This window comes from Caretta caretta, chromosome 22 (assembly GCF_965140235.1).
Source record: "Caretta caretta isolate rCarCar2 chromosome 22, rCarCar1.hap1, whole genome shotgun sequence".
In the NCBI taxonomy this organism is placed as follows: Eukaryota; Metazoa; Chordata; order Testudines; family Cheloniidae; genus Caretta; species Caretta caretta.
Window position 1 is genome coordinate 2,538,380 of NC_134227.1, and position 17,524 is coordinate 2,555,903.

A 17,524-nucleotide genomic window follows, 5' to 3' on the forward strand; every position below is an offset into this window, starting at 1 on the left:
CACGACCCCCCCCCACGCCCCACGACCCCCCCCGGAGCCGGCGCCCCACGACCCCCTCCCGGAGCCGGCGCCCCACGACCCCGCCCCACAACCCCCCCCACGCCCCACAACCCCCTCCCGGAGCCGGCGCCCCACAACCCCCCCCACGCCCCACGCCCCCCCCCCCCGGAGCCGGCGCCCCACAACCCCCCCCCCACGCCCCACAGCCCCCTCCCGGAGCCGGCGCCCCACGACCCCCCCCCACGCCCCACGACCCCCTCCCGGAGCCGGCGCCCCACAACCCCCCCCCGGAGCCGGCGCCCCACAACCCCCCCCACGCCCCACAGCCCTCTCCCGGAGCCGGCGCCCCACGACCCCCCCCCACGCCCCACGACCCCCCCCGGAGCCGGCGCCCCACAACCCCCCCCATGCCCCACGACCCCCCCCCGGAGCCGGTGCCCCACAACCCCCCCCACGCCCCACGACCCCCTCCCGGAGCCGGCGCCCCACAACCCCCCCCGGAGCCGGCGCCCCACAACCCCCCCCACGCCCCACAGCCCTCTCCCGGAGCCGGCGCCCCACGACCCCCCCCACGCCCCACGACCCCCCCCCGGAGCCGGCGCCCCACAACCCCCCCCACGCCCCACGACCCCCCCCCGGAGCCGGTGCCCCACAACCCCCCCCCACGTCCCACAGCCCCCTCCCGGAGCCGGCGCCCCACGACCCCCCCCACGCCCCACGACCCCCTCCCGGAGCCGGCGCCCCACAACCCCCCCCCCACGCCCCACAGCCCCCTCCCGGAGCCGGCGCCCCACGCCCCCCCCCCACGCCCCACGCCCCCCCCCCCGGAGCCGGCGCCCCACAACCCCCCCCACGCCCCACAGCCCCCTCCCGGAGCCGGCGCCCCACGACCCCCCCCACGCCCCACGACCCCCCCCGGAGCCGGCGCCCCACGACCCCGCCCCACAACCCCCTCCACGCCCCACAACCCCCTCCCGGAGCCGGCGCCCCACGACCCACAACCCCCCCCCGGAGCCGGCGCCCCATAACCCCCCCCGGAGCCGGCGCCCCCTCGCCCCAGTGACGGGGAGGGGGAGCCACCGGGGGCGGGGCCTCGGAGCGCCCCCAGCCCCACCGCTGGGGGTCAGACACCGGCTGCGGCCGGGGCAAGAAGGGGAACGGGGCTCCGCGGGCCCCTGGGAGAGGCGCTACGCGCCGGTCTGGGTCCCCGGAACCCTTCTCCCAGCGGCCCGAACGGGGCCGGCCACGGTCCGTCCGGGCTTTCGGCATCAGAACTCCCTGTTCAAAGCGGAAGTTGCGGACCAGGAAGTGAGTGCTGCTCTCAGGACGCCATTAGGAGAAGGTCAGAGGCCCCCAAGGCGCGGGCGGAGGGTGACGTGGGCGGAGCGTGTCCCTCTCCCGTCCTCAGCCACGTGTCGCCCGCGCGCCACAAGCAGCCCGGCCCCGCCCCCCGCTCCGAGTCTGCGCCCCCTCCCCCTCCCCAACGCCTCCCACAGTCCCCCCCAGCCATTGGCCCCCGACACCGCTCCAGCCCCCCGGCGGGCCCCTCCAGCCCCGCCCTCCATCCAGGGGATCCCTGAGACCCCACTCCCCAAACTCCCCCCAGTTCACCCCAACCCTTTTCCTCATCCCTCGGCCCCCAGCGACCCCCGAAATGTGCTGCTGCCCCCAACCTCCTCCCCCCGTCCTCAGCACCCCGCCCCCCAAAGGACTCCCACCCCTTTCCCCATTGCTGGCCCCTCTTTCCCGTCACCCCTCCCACCGTCCATCCCCAGTTCCTCATCACCCATCTCTGCTACCCCCCAACCTGCCGGGTTCCCCTTTTCAGCCACCGTGGGGCCCTCAAACACGCCCCACCCGTCCCCTCTGGGGTCTCTAAATCCCCTATTCCCACAGTGCACCTTGGTAACCCTTCCCTCCTCTACCTCGAATCCCCCTATTCCCTTCCCTTGGGTCCTCCTGAACACCTCAATCCCACAGTCCGCCCCCCACATATATCCTGGTCACTCATTCACACGCTGAGCTACCCCTTCAGGGGCCCCCACAGCCCACCAAACTTCTCCATCCATGAGCCCCGTGGCCGGGAAGATGGGGGGCAAGCTCCTAATGTGGCTGGGCTGGGTGTGGGTGTGAATCTTTTCCTGTCTGGTGTGTGCTGGGCTCACAAAGACTCTGCTCCCTCAGGGTGGGGTGTGGTTTTTGGCCGAAGGTGACACTGTTTGGGAGCCCTGTGGATGCCATGGGGTGTCTGGAATGGGGTGTATGTGATCCCACGGTGCCCCTTCCCCTCTGCCTGCAGAGCGGAGGACAGACAGGTCTGAGGAGCAGAGCAGGAGCTCTGGGAAGGAGAAGAGCAAAATGAAGATGGCGTCTAAGACGAGGCCAGGTGACTCTGTGGAGGTATTGCCTGCACCCAGTGCCGAGAGGCTGAACAACAGCCTGGGTTGGTTCGTTACCCGGTGTGCTACACCCAATAATCACAATGGGGTGGAGAAGCAGAAAAGTTTATTTGAAGCTTCAAAAAGGTACAGGGAGATTTGAATTTCAAATCCTGTACACAGAGTAGGAAGTTACACAGGCTTTTATACTTTTTTTTTTAGCATACTTATTTAATAGCAAGCTGCCCTAAGTATTGATATAGCCAGCCAATCCAGTTCCCAGCTAGTTCCCTGGTTCTTTGTATTATTTGTTAAACTATACATAAAGCTGCTTTATTTAGCATTGTTTTTTTATATTTGCCCTGTTTGGCCTTGCTTAGTTTTAGGCAGTCTGACTCTGCAGCATATTGCAGATTCTCAGCATAATTGCTATGTGCGCCTCCAGGTGGGGGGGCCAAGGACACTTGGGCCTAGTACGCAGAGCTGCTGTGAGTGCCTCCAGGTTTGGGGGGGGTGGTGCCAAGGACATCTGGGCCTAGTGCGAGAGGGCTTCATTGACACTCGTGGTCTTCCATCCCCTCGAGTTACCTAGTGGCCATGCCCCACTGTCCCCAACAGAGGGAGACATGCTGGACAATGCCAAGGATTGGGGAGACAACCAGGTGTGAGCCCAGGGTGCAGAGAGCTGGGGGAGGGTGTCTGAGTCTGTAACACTACCCTGTCCTCTTTCACAGATGGAGTCCAAGAGGGATAGGAAGGAGAGGACGAGCGCCCCAGTACTCAAGAATAATAAGGTGCATCCTAGCTGGGCCCGGGGCTCTGCGGGGTTAAGACCAGTGGAAGGGACAAGAGTCTCCTGTGCAGAGTGACGATTTTGGGTGCAGGTGCACTGGGGTGCTTCTAATTGTAGCTCCCAGAACATCATGGGAAGGGGGTTCAGGGTAGAGCCCTGGGGTGTGGGCGATGCAAGAAGCAGAGCCTCGCCATCATGGCAGAGTGTGACGATAACTTTTGTTTTTCCTTCTTGCGTTGTGTTTGGCACCAAGAGAAAAGAAGTGTGTAAGTGTGTGTGTGTATGTTGGAGGGTGAGGGGGGCGGGGACAGAGTCCGTCCTGGTGGAGAGATGGAAAGCAAGCGAGAGCGCAAACACTGTTAATGCCAGGCAATGCCTGTTCAGCTGGGAGTGGAGCAGCTGTCTCTGTCTGTGAGAGGAGTGCTTGGTTTGGGGACTGCTCATCTCTCTTGGTGGGAGTGGTGTGTCCAAGCCCAGCAGGAGGTTGGATCCAGGAGGGTGACTCCAGGTGCTGAGTTACTTTAATTTCTCCTATTCCCCCTCTCTCTCTGTCTTGTCTTCTGTGTTGGACAACGCACCTTCTCTCTCTCTTTGTTGTGCCTCCTACTGCAGGCCATGGGCAGGAGAAGTGCTCATTGATCCCCACAGGCTTGGTCTCGAGAGCCTGCACCATCTAGCAGGAGGAAAGAGAATCATAGCGGGTCCTGGAGGTGACAGTGGGGGAGGTGGGGTGACTAGCCACGCAGCCCGTTGGCTCTGTCTCTTTTCATCGCGTGGGGCTGCTCTAGATCATGTGGGAGACAGAGGGAGGCCGAGCTGTCGCGCACCAGTAGAGCTGTGGGCAGGGCTGCCTCGCTCATCGGTTATTTCCTGAACTTGCAGATGAGTCGCCCAGGAGCCCCAGGCAGAGGAGAAGCTGGAAGAAGTGGAGCTGAGCAGGCTGGACATCCCGGGAAGCAGAGATGAACAGTCCTGAGCTTTCTGCCTTTCCCAGCACTGGGTGTGAGTCAGCGGTGACGGCACTCTCTTCCTCAGCTCTTCCCAGGTTAGTTTTCTTCAGAGGCCATGAGCTGCACGTGGTATTAAGGGCAGGGGAAGAGACAATCGTCTCCTGTACAGAGTGACTCCTTTTGGGTGCAGGTTCTAATTGTATCTGTGATGGCATAACGGGAGGAGGGTTGAAGCCAGAGCCCTGGGGTGCGGGAGGAGCGAGAAGAGGAGCCTCGCCACCATTGTTTTTTCTTTCCCTCTTGTGTTGTGTTTAATACCAAGGGGAAAGAAGTCGTGAGGACGGAGTCCAGCCCCGAGGTGAGATGGAAAGTGAGCGAGAGCAGTGACAGCGTGAATCCTGTTGTTGCCAGGCAAGACCTGTCCAGCTGGGAGCGAAGCAGCTGTCGCTGTCAGTGAGGTAAGTGTCTGGTTCGGGGAGGGCTCTGGTCACAGCCCCCCTGGCTCCAAGCAGGGACTTCCCGTTAGCTGGGTGTGGGTTTCCTGACTAGCTGTGGTTTCAAGGGAGATGATGTTGCCTTTTGCAGGGGATGATTCTCTCTGGCCAGGAGTGGGGTGTGCTCCCCAGGAGAAGGTTGGATCCCTGAGGGTGACTCCCTGTTCTGAGTTTCTTTCCTTCCTCCTAGGTTTCTCTCTCTCTCTCTCTGTCCTCTCTACTGTGTTGGCCAACTCACACTCAAACTCTCTCTCTCCTTTCATGAACACCTATCATGTTCAGTTGCCTGCATCCTCTTCCTCTGCTCCCCCTCTCCCAGTCTCCTCTGGGCTAGGCTGGGTCTATCTGCGTATGGGCATGGTCTCTGCCCTACTGGGAAGGATGCGTACTGCCTGCCAGGCTACGGGGGTTGCTCCTCCCACTTCCTATCTTCTTAGAGAGTTTGGGGAGACTTCATTGGTGTAACTGGGTCACAGCGTGAGTGGCCAGTCATGCCTTTTGGGCTCTGGGGTCTGAGACGGAGAGGAGTGGCTCACTCTCTTTGGGCGACTTTGGGCACAGGAGAAGTGGGGCTGGGATTAGAGATGCCAAGAACGCCCCTAATCACCCTCTAGCTCCATTACTACATCACCCGAAAGCCTCGCTCAGGGTCCACGCCCAGTACTGGGTTTCTGATTAACCTTTGGTGGGCCCGGTGCCAACATATTTGTGGGCGCCCCATGGGGGCAATGGAGCATGGTGCAGGGGGGGTCTGTCCTCACAGCGAGGGGTCAGTCAGGGGCAATATGGCACGGCAGGGGCAGCCCCACTCCACCCAGCACGAGGGCACTATTTATGAACCAGCAGTTGCCAGATGCACAATGGCCCACCCAGCCCTGTGCTGCCAGCATGCCCTTTCCCCTCGGCGGTGGGCCCATGCTGTGCCACACAGCCCCCCTGCCCAACACTTGAACATCCCCCCTCCAATTCCCTATGGCCAAAGCCCCCCCAGACGCGCTATGCCCAGTGCCCCCCCCAGACCTGCCAAATCTGCACAGCGCCCAGCACAACACCACAACTGTCCAGCACCCCCAACAGAACCCCCACTCCCTAGTGCCCCAACACACACATGTTCCCTGCCCCCTCACAGCCCAGCATCCCCCGGCTCCAGGCCCTCTAGTGACCCACTCCCCCAAGCCCTGCCTCCTGGCCCCACTCACTGGCCCTGCTGGGAGGTGACTGTGTCAGCCGGCTGAACCGCCAGAGCTGGACCTGGGGCAGGGAATCGCTCTGGCCCCTCAGAAGTGGGGCAATCAGCCAGCACAGGGCCTGCCCCTGCCGGGCTCCCTCAGGACCCATTTGCCTGGAGGGGCCCAGCCAAGCCCCTCCCCCAGCACTGCCCTCCCCCAACCAGCCGAGACTGGCCAGGCTTCTGCATCAGTCCCAGGCAGCTCAGCTCCGGGGAGACAGGTGGGGCCCGACAGGCCTGCAGCTGGCGGTGCACTGGGGTCCCTCCAGGGGACAGAAAGAAGCTGGCAGGGGGGCCACGGGGTGGAGAGGAGCCCTTGGCCGGCCACGGAGCAGGCTGAGAGGAGTAAATGATGGGCAGGGGTGGGGACCAGTGGGGTCTCGGGGTGCAGCGCATGTGGAGCAGGCCAGGGCCCCTTCTGAGCATGGGCCCGGCTCCATGGAGCCACTGGTGGTATTGTTAACCTGGCACTGCCCGTGCTTCGAAGGGGCCGTGGCCCTGCCCCTTCCACTTGCGGTGTGCCCTCAGGTCCCCCTGCCCGCTGACTCGTCTCCCCTCCCCCCGTCCACTGCTCGCTCCTCTCAGCTGGCCAGGCCCGGGGCTCCTCTCCTCCGCCTCCCCCCCTCCCCCCCCCCCGCCACTGCTGGCTCCTCTCCGCCGCGGGTGGTGGAAGCTCTACGGCGAAGGCTCTTTTATCGAGCACTATCTCTCTTAGCTCAGGGCATGGGGCTCCCACTGGTGTCGCTAGACTTCGTCCTCTGCCCGTCTCTCCGAACTCCCCAAGTCTTGTGGAAATGAGCCTGTTCCTCTCGCAGGTGGCTGACAAAGGAGGCTCCGGCCTGGTGAGGCTCTGGCGTTGTGCAGAACATGGTGCAGCAGGGAGTTAACACTAGGGCCGTAATTCTTCCTTCCCAGAAACAGGACGTACGTGCTGGAAAACGGGGCAGCTCCCCCAGCCCCCTGAGGGCAGCTCAAGGTCAGTGTTTGTCAACAGGGAGCAGCAGGAACTCCTACCCCTGCATGGGCTGGGATGGATACGTGGCTGTCCTGGGCCCCTAGAGGTGTGAGAGCAAAGTGAAGGTATGTTTGTGGATTTTCCCCTTCGGGGAACCGAAGGAGCTTTTTCTCTGAGAGCTGCATGGGAGGAAGTGAAGGCTCAACCCTGGGTTGGAGGCTGGCAGCGATATTATATTCAGGACTGGTGGGGGAAGCTCCCCGCAGTGAGGCTTAGAGGCTCTCTGCTAAAATCTGACCTGGAAGGATATTTGTTCAGTGCTGGTTGATTGGCTGTAGGAGCTGTGTCTGGGGAGTTCCCACAGAACTGCCTGGGGGAATTCCCTCAGGAATATGGGGTGCAGGGCAGTTGTAGGTGGGCTGTGAGAGGGGCGCTGGGCAGTGGGAGGTTCTGGGCATAGGGATCTGCGGGCCAGATCTCTGGGTGAGGGGGCACTGGGCATGGGAGTTGCTGGGCCTAAGAGGGTGGGGAGCAATGGGCAGGGGGGTGGTATGGCAGAGCACGCTGGCAGCGCAGGGCTGGGTGGGCCAGTATGTGTCTGGTGGCTGCGGATTTGCAAACAGTGCCCCTGTGTTGGGCTGTGCAGACCGGAGCTGTCTCTCCCTCCTACCACCTCCCCGTGCCTTACCCCTGGCCAGCCCCTCGCTCTGATGATCAACCCCCCCCCCCCCCTTGTGCCATACCCCATTCCCCCATGGGGACCCACATATATGTTTGGTGCTGGGCTCACAGAAGGTTAATCGGGCCCTGTCCACACCTCCTTGTGTTGGGCACTACACAGACACCCAGGGGGCCGGCAGGACGCATGTGGAGATAGATGAGTGTGTGAGACAGATGGATGAAGGGCTGTATGTGGCATACAGTGGGGGCAGATGGGGGGCTTTAGGGTTTGATGGACAGCGGGACAGGTGGAGAGCTGCAGGGGCGGGTGGTGATGTCACGGGCCAGAGGTGTGATGGGTTCAGCTCATGGGTGCTGGCCCTGTCATCTCCTGCCCCCATCTGCCCTGGACTCTGCCCCGTCTCTTGCAGGCAGCACTCAGCAGAGTCAGGCCCTGTAGCATCACACTGGTGCCTCCGTCCCATGCGTACACCTGTGCACAGGGTGCCGCTGGAGAGCTCAGGCCTGGACAAGACAGCGGGCTCACGGCTGCTGAACCAGCTCCTCCAAAGACTGCCCCAGATCTCCCCCTCCTTGGGCAGCAAGACCCTGGCTGGAGGGGCTCCTTGTCCCTCCTCGCACCCAAAGCAGCCTGCTCGGCAGAGAGACTGAGGTCACCTGCCTCCACCCAGCCTCTTGCTGGAGCTGCTCCAGCCCCGAATTGTTGGTATCCCAGCCTGGCTGAAGTTGGTGTGATGTCCTCGCGGAGTCAGTTCTTTCTCCCTGATAGATTATGATTTTCCCCTCTGCAGTTAGTTGGTCTTTCTCTGCTTCCCCAGAACCCCTCCCCAGAGTCTGTCATTGCTTCACCTAAAAGCTGCTTCCCCTTTGGGTCTCTGTGTTCTGAGGTCTCTGCTGTCGTCGGGGACGCTGCTCTGGCTATGGGCAGGTGCTCAGCAAGGTGAGGGTTGTAACTCAGAGCTTTCACCATCAGAAATTTAAATAAAATTAGCCTTTGCCTCATTCCTTAAAGTGCAGAGTAACACACAGGCACACGCCTGCTCACCAGGGATATGTGTGGGTCCGTGTCAGGGTGCAGGGCACCCTGGTGCCCAGGTGAGGCATTGCATGGTGAATATCGCTCCTGTTGGGGCACTGACCCCTGCTGGCCAGGTGGGATAGTGCCCTATGTGTATCTCCCCCCCAGCACTGTGATAGTGACCCCTGCCGGCCAGGCACGGGAGTGCCCTGGAGGTGCCTTCTTGTTGGAGCAGTGACTCCTGGTGGCCAGGTGCGGCAATGCCTGGCATGTATCCCCCCTCTCATTGCTGCAGCGACCTCTGGTGGTCACTGAGGGCAACTGCCTATGTGACCCCACCACTACCATTGTGACCAGCCTGCAGAGTAAAGGTGCGGCTGAATTACCGCTGCCGCGGAAAGACGAGGGCCACCCTGATGGCACACGGAATGCCCCCTTTGCCAGTGCTGCCGCAGCACCTGCTTGGAACGCTGGTGCCTGGAGCCGGCCCTCCTGGGCTGGAACTGAGGGGGAGTCGGGGGCAGCAAAGCAATGGCTCTTCCCCGGGGGCTGCCTGCAGGGGTTGGTCCCTACCCACTTCTGGAGTCATCAGCCCTGTAGGAGCAGGCAAATGGTGGGAGTTCCAACCTTCCCAGGTGCGGTGGGGCTTGGGCTTCAGGCTTCTGCCTGGGATAGGGGGCGGGGGGGCTCAGGCAAGATCCATGGAATGTGGGCTGGGGGTGGGGGGAGAAGTCTGTAACTCATGCAGTTATCGATATATGTGTGACCTCAAATATTACCAATCTGCCCCCCCTCACCAAAAACCCCCCAAACCCAACCAACCATCTCCCCAGCAGACTCTCCATCTGGACAGCATTCATCCCTCACACTGATGAAAAGACTCACAGTAGAAAGACGATCAGCTTTTAAAACAATCCTCCTGCAAGACAAAGAAACTCACATCTTTGGACTCAGAAAACACTCCCAAGAAAAGTTAATAACATGTTGTCATGAAGAAAGCAAAGGGACGGGGGACGGGGTCTGAGGCACCGGAAGTGGCTGCGGCAGCCCTCTCCTGGCTGCCCTCCCCCCTGGACCTGAGGCGACGGTCCGGTTCCGACACGGGGGAGCCAGAGCGGAGTCGGGGGTGGCTGTGGACAGAAGGCCGGGCCTGGCCTTTGGGGGCGGGGGAAGGGGTGTGCTCCATGTGTAATTCTGGGTGGTGGGGCTGAAGGGACACCCCAGGGGTGTGTGATGAGGGAGGAACTGGGGGAGGGGAGACTGGCAGCGAGGAGGCTGTGGTGTGGGGGGGTCACAGAATTGTCTGGTGGGCTTTGGGGGAGGACTCGATAGCTAGCGGGGCCCAGAGTGCCACAGCCAGTTTCTAGGTTCTGGGGGGTCAAGGTCTGGGATCCAGTGGCTCCTGTGAGGTACCCCAGGGCTATAGTGACTGACAGGGGGCTGGACAGCAGCACCACGGTCCTTGAGGAGGGGCTGGGAATGAGGACACTGAAGGCTATGATGGAGGAGGGGAGCCCGGACAGCACCTTGGCCATTGCAAGGGAGGTTGGGGGGGGGAACATTGGAGAGCCTGAGGGGGTTGTTGCTTAGGGAGATGCTGTGGGTGTGCGGTTGGCAAGAGGGACCCCCCACCTTCCACAGCCATTGCTGGGGAGGTTGTGGGGGGACCACAGGGAGCAGGTTTGTGCTGAGGTGATTGGAGCCAGAAGGGGCTGGGGCTGTAGGGATTGGAGCAAGGCAGGTGGGGGCAGTGTGGCGGGGAGGGCACTGAAGCCATTGGGGGAGGAGGGACCTGGAGGGAGCTGGGTCCGTAGGGAGCGGGGTAAAGGGGTGCGGAGGTTGTAGCAAGTGTGGGCCAGGGGTTCCTTTGGTCAGTAGCAGGGACTGGGGGTGCGTATGAGACTAGTGCCATCCCCACTGAGAAGCTGACAGGAGGGGACATATAGGAGAGGTAGGGAGGCAGAAGCATCTGCCCCAGGGGAGGTAGCAGAGAGTTTGGGTGGGGTGGGGGAGCAGCCTGGAGGTGAGGTTGGCTCTGGTGCAAACTAGTATGTTGGGAGGAAGAGAATGCACGTTTAAACACTGATTTAAATTACACAAGTGCCACTTTGTCCTGCAGCCAACCCTAGGGGCCTCAGTGACAAGAAAAGGATTTACAAGTAGGAAAGTGAGATTGAAATGACAAAGGTTAGCAGGGGGATGCTGAGCGTAAGACCTGAAATGTATCCGTGTGGTTCCCAGGATCAAATCTCAAGAAATGCTTACAGTCAACAACCAAAGCGCACCCAGCTGAAGCTCTGGGCAGCCCTTCACAAGCTGTTCTAAAAAATACTTCAACAGAAACTCTAGACTGGAGCCTGCCCCCTGATCAGAGCAGGAGCCCCAACGCACCTCTGCTCATTGACCCCCCCCCCCAGCCCTTGCAGGACAATTTAACTGTCACAGCACCAGCCGCGTTCAGTTTGCTGTGGCCATAAGTTCAACTAAAGCAAAAATGTGTTTGGGAATCACGGGACTGGATGATAACGGCCTAGTGGCATTAAAATCCCTGGCTGGTTTAATGCCTTTGACCCCTCTCAAAAGAAGCTGCTCACAGGGTAAGAGGCTTCTGTGACACTTGAAAACATGCAGCAGTTCTACTGCTGGAAGGGCAGGGGCAGAGGAGAGGCCCAGCAACCTGCCCCAGGATTTGGCATTTCCTCAGAATTATGGGACCTTCACTGAACACTGTTAGACGCATTAATTGATTTTATTGGGGTGGGGGGGACTGTTAGACGGTCATTTACAATTTTTCCCTTTATAGACTTAAGCAACCAAATAAAATATTGTAAACTGCAGAATTCTGTAGCTCTGGTCCCTGTTGCTGCTGCCCCATTCTGTAGCCCTTGGTCCCATTTTACTCCTTTCTTGCTGTCTCCATTGGATTGGTCTGTAGGATGAGCTCATGGGCAATACGGAGCCAACTGGGCTTGCCTGAAGAAGAAGTGGAGCTCTACAAGGTATCTGCAACCCTAGCTCCCCTCCCAGGGACTACAGCTGGCCAGGACAGCCCATTAACTGCATTGGAGGCTTGCTCCTCCTGCGTATTTCCTCTCCAGGTAGCTTTTCTTGCTAGCAGGGTACCAATGTCATGCAATGAGTGACATCTGGTCTGTGCTGCCTCTGCCCTCATCATTCTGCCGCAATGCTGTCAGTGCAATATTGTAACTGCTCAAGCTGTGGCCACTGTGAAATTGCTATGACTGCATGGGCAGACAGAGCAAAAATCCATTGGAGAACTGCTCATCTAGGCACTTATTCAATTCAGGTAATTATGGATCTAAATCCCCATGACTGCTCTGAAAGTCTCAGCCTCCATATTGCCACCATGTGATTTTATCATGGGTCTCATGGTGTTTGGGGTTTCCAAGAGCCCAGCTCCTGGCGTCCAATGCCTAGATGAGAACTTTGGCTTTCATTTCAGAAAAATAAAGTTAAGTTTCTAGCCCTAGTGGATGCAAAGAATTGAAAATGTGACCTCGTTCCACCCGAAAGGCTCAGGAATCAAACAGGAAAGAGTGCCCCTTACATGAAGGGGAACCCTGGGGAAGAGCAGACCCCCAGCCCAGCATTAAAACACAAGACTATTTCTATAGAAGGCTCAGTGGGGTGAGGTGAATCAACTTTCTGGTCTAGACAGGATCTCATAACATGCTCGGTAGCTTTCCTGCCTTTTGTCTCTTCTCACACAGCCCAGTTCTCTTCACCCCAAGCCCCATTTATCATAGAATCATAGAATATGAGGGTTGGAAGGGACCTCAGGAGGTCATCTAGTCCAACCCCCTGCTCAAAAGCAGGACCAATCCCCAATTAAATCATCCCAGCCAGGGCTTTGTCAAGCCTGACCTTAAAAACTTCTAAGGAAGGAGATTCCACCACCTCCCTAGGCAATGCATTCCAGTGTTTCACCACCCTCCTAGTGAAAAAGTTTTTCCTAATATCCAACCTAAACCTCCCCCACTGCAACTTGAGACCATTACTCCTTGTCCTGTCCTCTTCTACCACTGAGAATAGTCTAAAACCATCCTCTCTGGAACCACCTCTCAGGTAGTTGAAAGCAGCTATCAAATCCCCCCTCATTCTTCTCTTCTGCAGACTAAACAATCCCAGTTCCCTCAGCCTCTCCTCATAAGTCATGTGTTCCAGACCCCTAATCATTTTTGTTGCCCTTCACTGGACTCTTTCCAATTTATCCACATCCTTCTTGTAGTGTGGGGCCCAAAACTGGACACAGTACTCCAGATGAGGCCTCACCAATGTCGAATAGAGGGGGACAATAACGTCCCTCGATCTGCTCGCTATGCCCCTACTTATACATCCCAAAATGCCATTGGCCTTCTTGGCAACAAGGGCACACTGCTGACTCATATCCAGCTTCTCGTCCACTGTCACCCCTAGGTCCTTTTCCGCAGAACTGCTGCCTAGCCATTCGGTCCCTAGTCTGTAGCTGTGCATTGGGTTCTTCCGTCCTAAGTGCAGGACCCTGCACTTATCCTTACTGAACCTCATCAGATTTCTTTTGGCCCAATCCTCGAATTTGCCTAGGTCCCTCTGTATCCTATCCCTGTCCTCCAGCGTATCTACCACTCCTCCCAGTTTAGTATCATCCGCAAATTTGCTGAGAGTGCAATCCACACCATCCTCCAGATCATTTATGAAGATATTGAACAAAACCGGCCCCAGGACCGACCCCTGGGGCACTCCACTTGACACTGGCTGCCAACTAGACATGGAGCCATTGATCACTACCCGTTGAGCCCGACAATCTAGCCAGCTTTCTACGCACCTTATAGTGCATTCACCCAGCCCATACTTCCTTAACTTGCTGACAAGAATACTGTGGGAGACCGTGTCAAAAGCTTTGCTAAAGTCAAGAAACAATACATCCACTGCTTTCCCTTCATCCACAGAACCAGTAATCTCATCATAGAAGGCGATTAGATTAGTCGGGCATGACTTTCCCTTGGTGAATCCATGCTGACTGTTCCTGATCACTTTCCTCTCATGTAAGTGCTTCAGGATTGATTCTTTGAGGACCTGCTCCATGATTTTTCCACCACTGCCTGAGCTATCTGTTGGTATAGAAAAAACATTTCACAGTGTAATGTTATGAAGTCTTTTGGACAAAACTGTGCCATTTGTTATTTTATAATCTCAGTAAGTATTATTTTTCTTTTCAGTTAAAAACACTCTCATATTTTCTGGCTACATCCTTTAACAGTAATACTTGCTAGGACAGGTTTTTTTTTTTTTTTTTTTAAATTAGGGTTGCTTCTTATAACATCATTTTGCCAAATATACTTTTATGAAAGGTCAAAATTCATTTCATTCCTTTAGTCATAATCTCTTCACACCTTTGTTGCCCACCTCTAGGAACAGGCAGAAATCCACTGAAGATCACCTGAGCCTCAATTTCCTAAAGCTTCTTCCCCAGCCTGGCATAGTCTTCCTTGATACGTTCCAACGAGAATCTATCGGTATCATCTGTTCCCACAGGAAGGAAGATCAGTGGATTCACAAACACACACACACACACACCTCCTGGTGTTGGGAAGGGAAGAGGAGAAAGGACAAAAGATGCAAGAGAAGAAGAGAAAGGAGGGAGGAATGGAGGAAAAGGTGAAATAAAAAGGACAAACCCTCATGTCCCCAGTAATTCTAAGGGACAGAATTTAGCTGCGGAATAAAATTCTGCCTCCTTAAGCTTGTGTTTTCCATGCCTAGAATTCAACTGTCACCAGATGGATTTGACTCAAGAGCTTTCAGACCTGAGGAGGCTCTTACCTTCTCAACAGGGACGTCTGTTTTCTATCAATAAATCAATGAAAGGAAAGGAGAAAACTCTACAGAGGTTCCCCCTGGTGCTCACGTACGTGACCCCTGATCCCCTCTCAGTCCTCACGGAGAGACCTCGAGAAGGAGACTCGCTGAAGTGAAGCCACAGGGGTCGCCGAGGTTTCCCTGGCCCCTCCCTGTCCTGCCTGGCTGATGTTAACTTCTGTGAGGTCACCACCTCCCCACCACCTTTGACCAGACACGTTGGAGGTTTCAGCTACTCCCTGGGGATCGCCCCATGCAATGAGGGTTTATTCTAGGAACAGGGCCAGATTGACTTTTTGTGGTCCTGGCAGCAAACATATTTATGGGCCCCCCTGGGGAATGAAGAGGCCGGGGCAAGAGTACAGCAGGCAGGGTGGATTTGATTTAAATCACTCATCAGGAAGACTCCATTTAATCATGGTGTTTTACATAAAAGTGCATTCTTGTTGGTTGTTATAACCTTCATACATATTCTTCACAACGCAGAGATTGATATAGGTTTTTAGAAGGGAAACACTATACATTTTTAAACCGTGATTTATTTTGAAAACTTTTCAGATGAGTTTTACAGCTGTGTCACAACATGAATGAGTGATTGGTTATTTCATTTACCAAAGGTAACTGAAGCAGATATTTAGGAAGTTATTGGGAGGTGAACTCTCTCCAATTCAACAGGATAATCATTAATCATATTTGGAGTATTTTCTTGCCAGGCTGTATTAGGAGGAGAACATCGCCAGACAGATATTTAAATTGTTTTATTTACCTAACACAACAACGTGAAGTATTCTGGATATTTTTCTTCAACAACAAACATAATAGTTTAACAAAAAGCATATGTCCCTCATTCTCACATTTATCTCCAGACTTCTTTTCCTTATCCAGATCTCTTCTGCCCTCAACCATCTTCTATTCATTGAACTTTTTGAAACTTTTCACTTTTCAAGAGAGGTAAGGGGTTGACCCTGTGTCCACAAATTTGCAGAGGGACAATAGAGTTGAGGTTTGTTATTTCTCACCTCTCTATATTATTTATTTATTTAAAACATTTTTGCTGTTAACAAGCACATTACCTCTGGAGACACAAATCCACAGTTTGAGAACAGCAAAATTAAGCATCTCTGATGTACCTTAATTAAAACAATCTTTAGATATTTTTCCTCAAAAATCCAATTTAAATTAAATAAATCAGATTATTTGATTTTTTAAAAAAAGTCATTGATTTTTATCCACCCTCAAAGTTGGGCATGGGGGCAGGGGGAAGGATTGGTCCCCAGCTGGAGTGAGGCAGGCGACAGGGGCAAGATGAGCACAGCGGGGGATGGGGGAGGATTAGTCCCTGTTGACTGGAGCAAGGCAGGGCTGAGGGCAAAAGCACAGTGGGGCAGGAGCTAGGATTGGTCCTTGAAGCAAGAAAGGGGCTGGGGGTAAACTGCAAGCAGAGCAGTTCTGGGAAGGGGGTAAACAGGATCCCGCCCACTCCTGCCCACATAGAGTGGGTACCTACCTTCTCCCTGGTTCTAGCCCATTCTCTTCATCTCGCTCTGCACTGAGCTGAGGGTGGGGGTGCACTGAGCACAGGGCTGGGTGTGAAGGAGAAGGCTGGGGGTTGGGGTGCAGGGTCTGAACAGGAGGTAGAATGAGGGAGGGGGCTCAGGATTGGGGCAGGAGGTTGGGGGTGTGGAGCGCTTACCTGGGGCAGCTCCCATTCGGTGAGAGGGGTACAGGTTGGTATGTGGGGGGGGGAGGGTGCAAGAGCTCCAGTTTGGTGCTCAGGGTGGGGGTGGAGATGTGTGGGGGGTGCAGGAGTCAGAACTGGGGACTGGGTGTGTGAGAGGGGGGTGCAGAAGTCAGGGCTGGGGCGTGCAGGAGTCAGGGCAGAGGGCTGCATGTGAGGGAGAGGGCTGCAGGATTCAAGGGCTGGGGAGGTGCGCCGGAGCCGTGGGGGTGCTCCCAGCCCCCTGCCCTGAGCGGTTCACAGGAGGGGGCTGGAGGGGGTATACCCTGATTCCACCCCCTTCCTCAAGGCCCTGTCCCCGCCTCTTCTCCATGTCCCCCTCTCTCTACCCGGCACACCGAGGACCGGGGGCAGGGGGCGAAGGTGGGGTGAGTCTGCAGTGAGTTGCGGGGCGAGGCGGGAGCTTTGCTGTCAGCGGCCTCGGACCAGCAGGACCGAGCCTGGGGCGCAGCCCCACCAAGCTTCTCTCCCGCAGGAGAGAGCGGGGCCAGAGAAGAGTGCCTGGGCTGGGGCCCCCCTACCCCAGACTCCCCCGCCCCCCATCTCCAGCAGTCCGGCCGCCCCCCCGCTTTTTTTGCGCTTGGGACGACCCTAATTCAGGTGTGCCTGGGCCCACCCGGTGCACATGCCTCTGAAGCTAGCATGATTGTGTGATCCTTGAGAGCCCCGGAGCTGTGCTGCCCCTGAGTAGTGTGAGCGGCAATTGTGCTTTTTCACACTGCTTGTGAACACACGGGGGTCCAGCTCGCCGGCTTTCAGCTCCCCCACTATAAAAAGTGATCAAGCCCTTCCTGTACCACAAACCCAGGGCCTTGAAGGGACAGGTCAGCGCGGAGAATTCAGGGCTTGCCAACAGGGGGACACTCAGCAAAATGAATTTTGATTAGTAGAAGGTGTGAGTTGAAAGTGGATTAGTTAAATGGCATCGAACTCCTCACTAACCCCATCAAAGAACTGACCTTACATAGCGCATCAGAGCGCAAAGCTATTTCTTTATGTTTTTTGGGAGAAAGCTCCATATTGCACAGTCCACACCCCTCTTCAAATGAGAGTTTTGGGGAGGTTGCAGAGAGGTTCCCTGTGCCTCTCTGGTGACTTGGCTTCTGGATTCTCCTGGTCTTTACCTTCTCCTGCTCCTGCAGTGTTGATTTTCTCTCCTTCACCATCCTGCAGCCTCCTCCTTCTCTTCCTGTTGAAATAGCAGCAGCAGTTGCTCTGGTATCTTAGACCTTGTCTACTTCCTGGAACGGGGGGGGGGGGGGGGGCTATCCCCATTGGCCTATATACAGCCCCACTGTGTAACCCAGATGTGGCTGCATCTTAGTACCAAGACACCAGAGGTCACGGCGCCAGTGGAGATGTACACACAGGCCACTGCCCTACGTGGCCACCAGACTGTGCCCTGTTTTAGCTGGCTACCACACTTCACT

The 17,524-nt window shown here is 56.9% G+C and overlaps 1 long non-coding RNA gene across 1 annotated transcript; it reads left to right on the forward strand.

The window, feature by feature from the left end:
- The first annotated feature begins 2,168 nt into the window (after positions 1-2,168).
- LOC125629408 (uncharacterized) lies at positions 2,169-14,250 on the forward strand. The gene is made up of 5 exons (XR_007354414.2): positions 2,169-2,400; positions 3,113-3,172; positions 4,054-4,216; positions 4,444-4,579; positions 13,910-14,250. It is a non-coding gene; the product is annotated as an uncharacterized LOC125629408 (long non-coding RNA).
- The last annotated feature ends 3,274 nt before the right edge of the window (positions 14,251-17,524 follow it).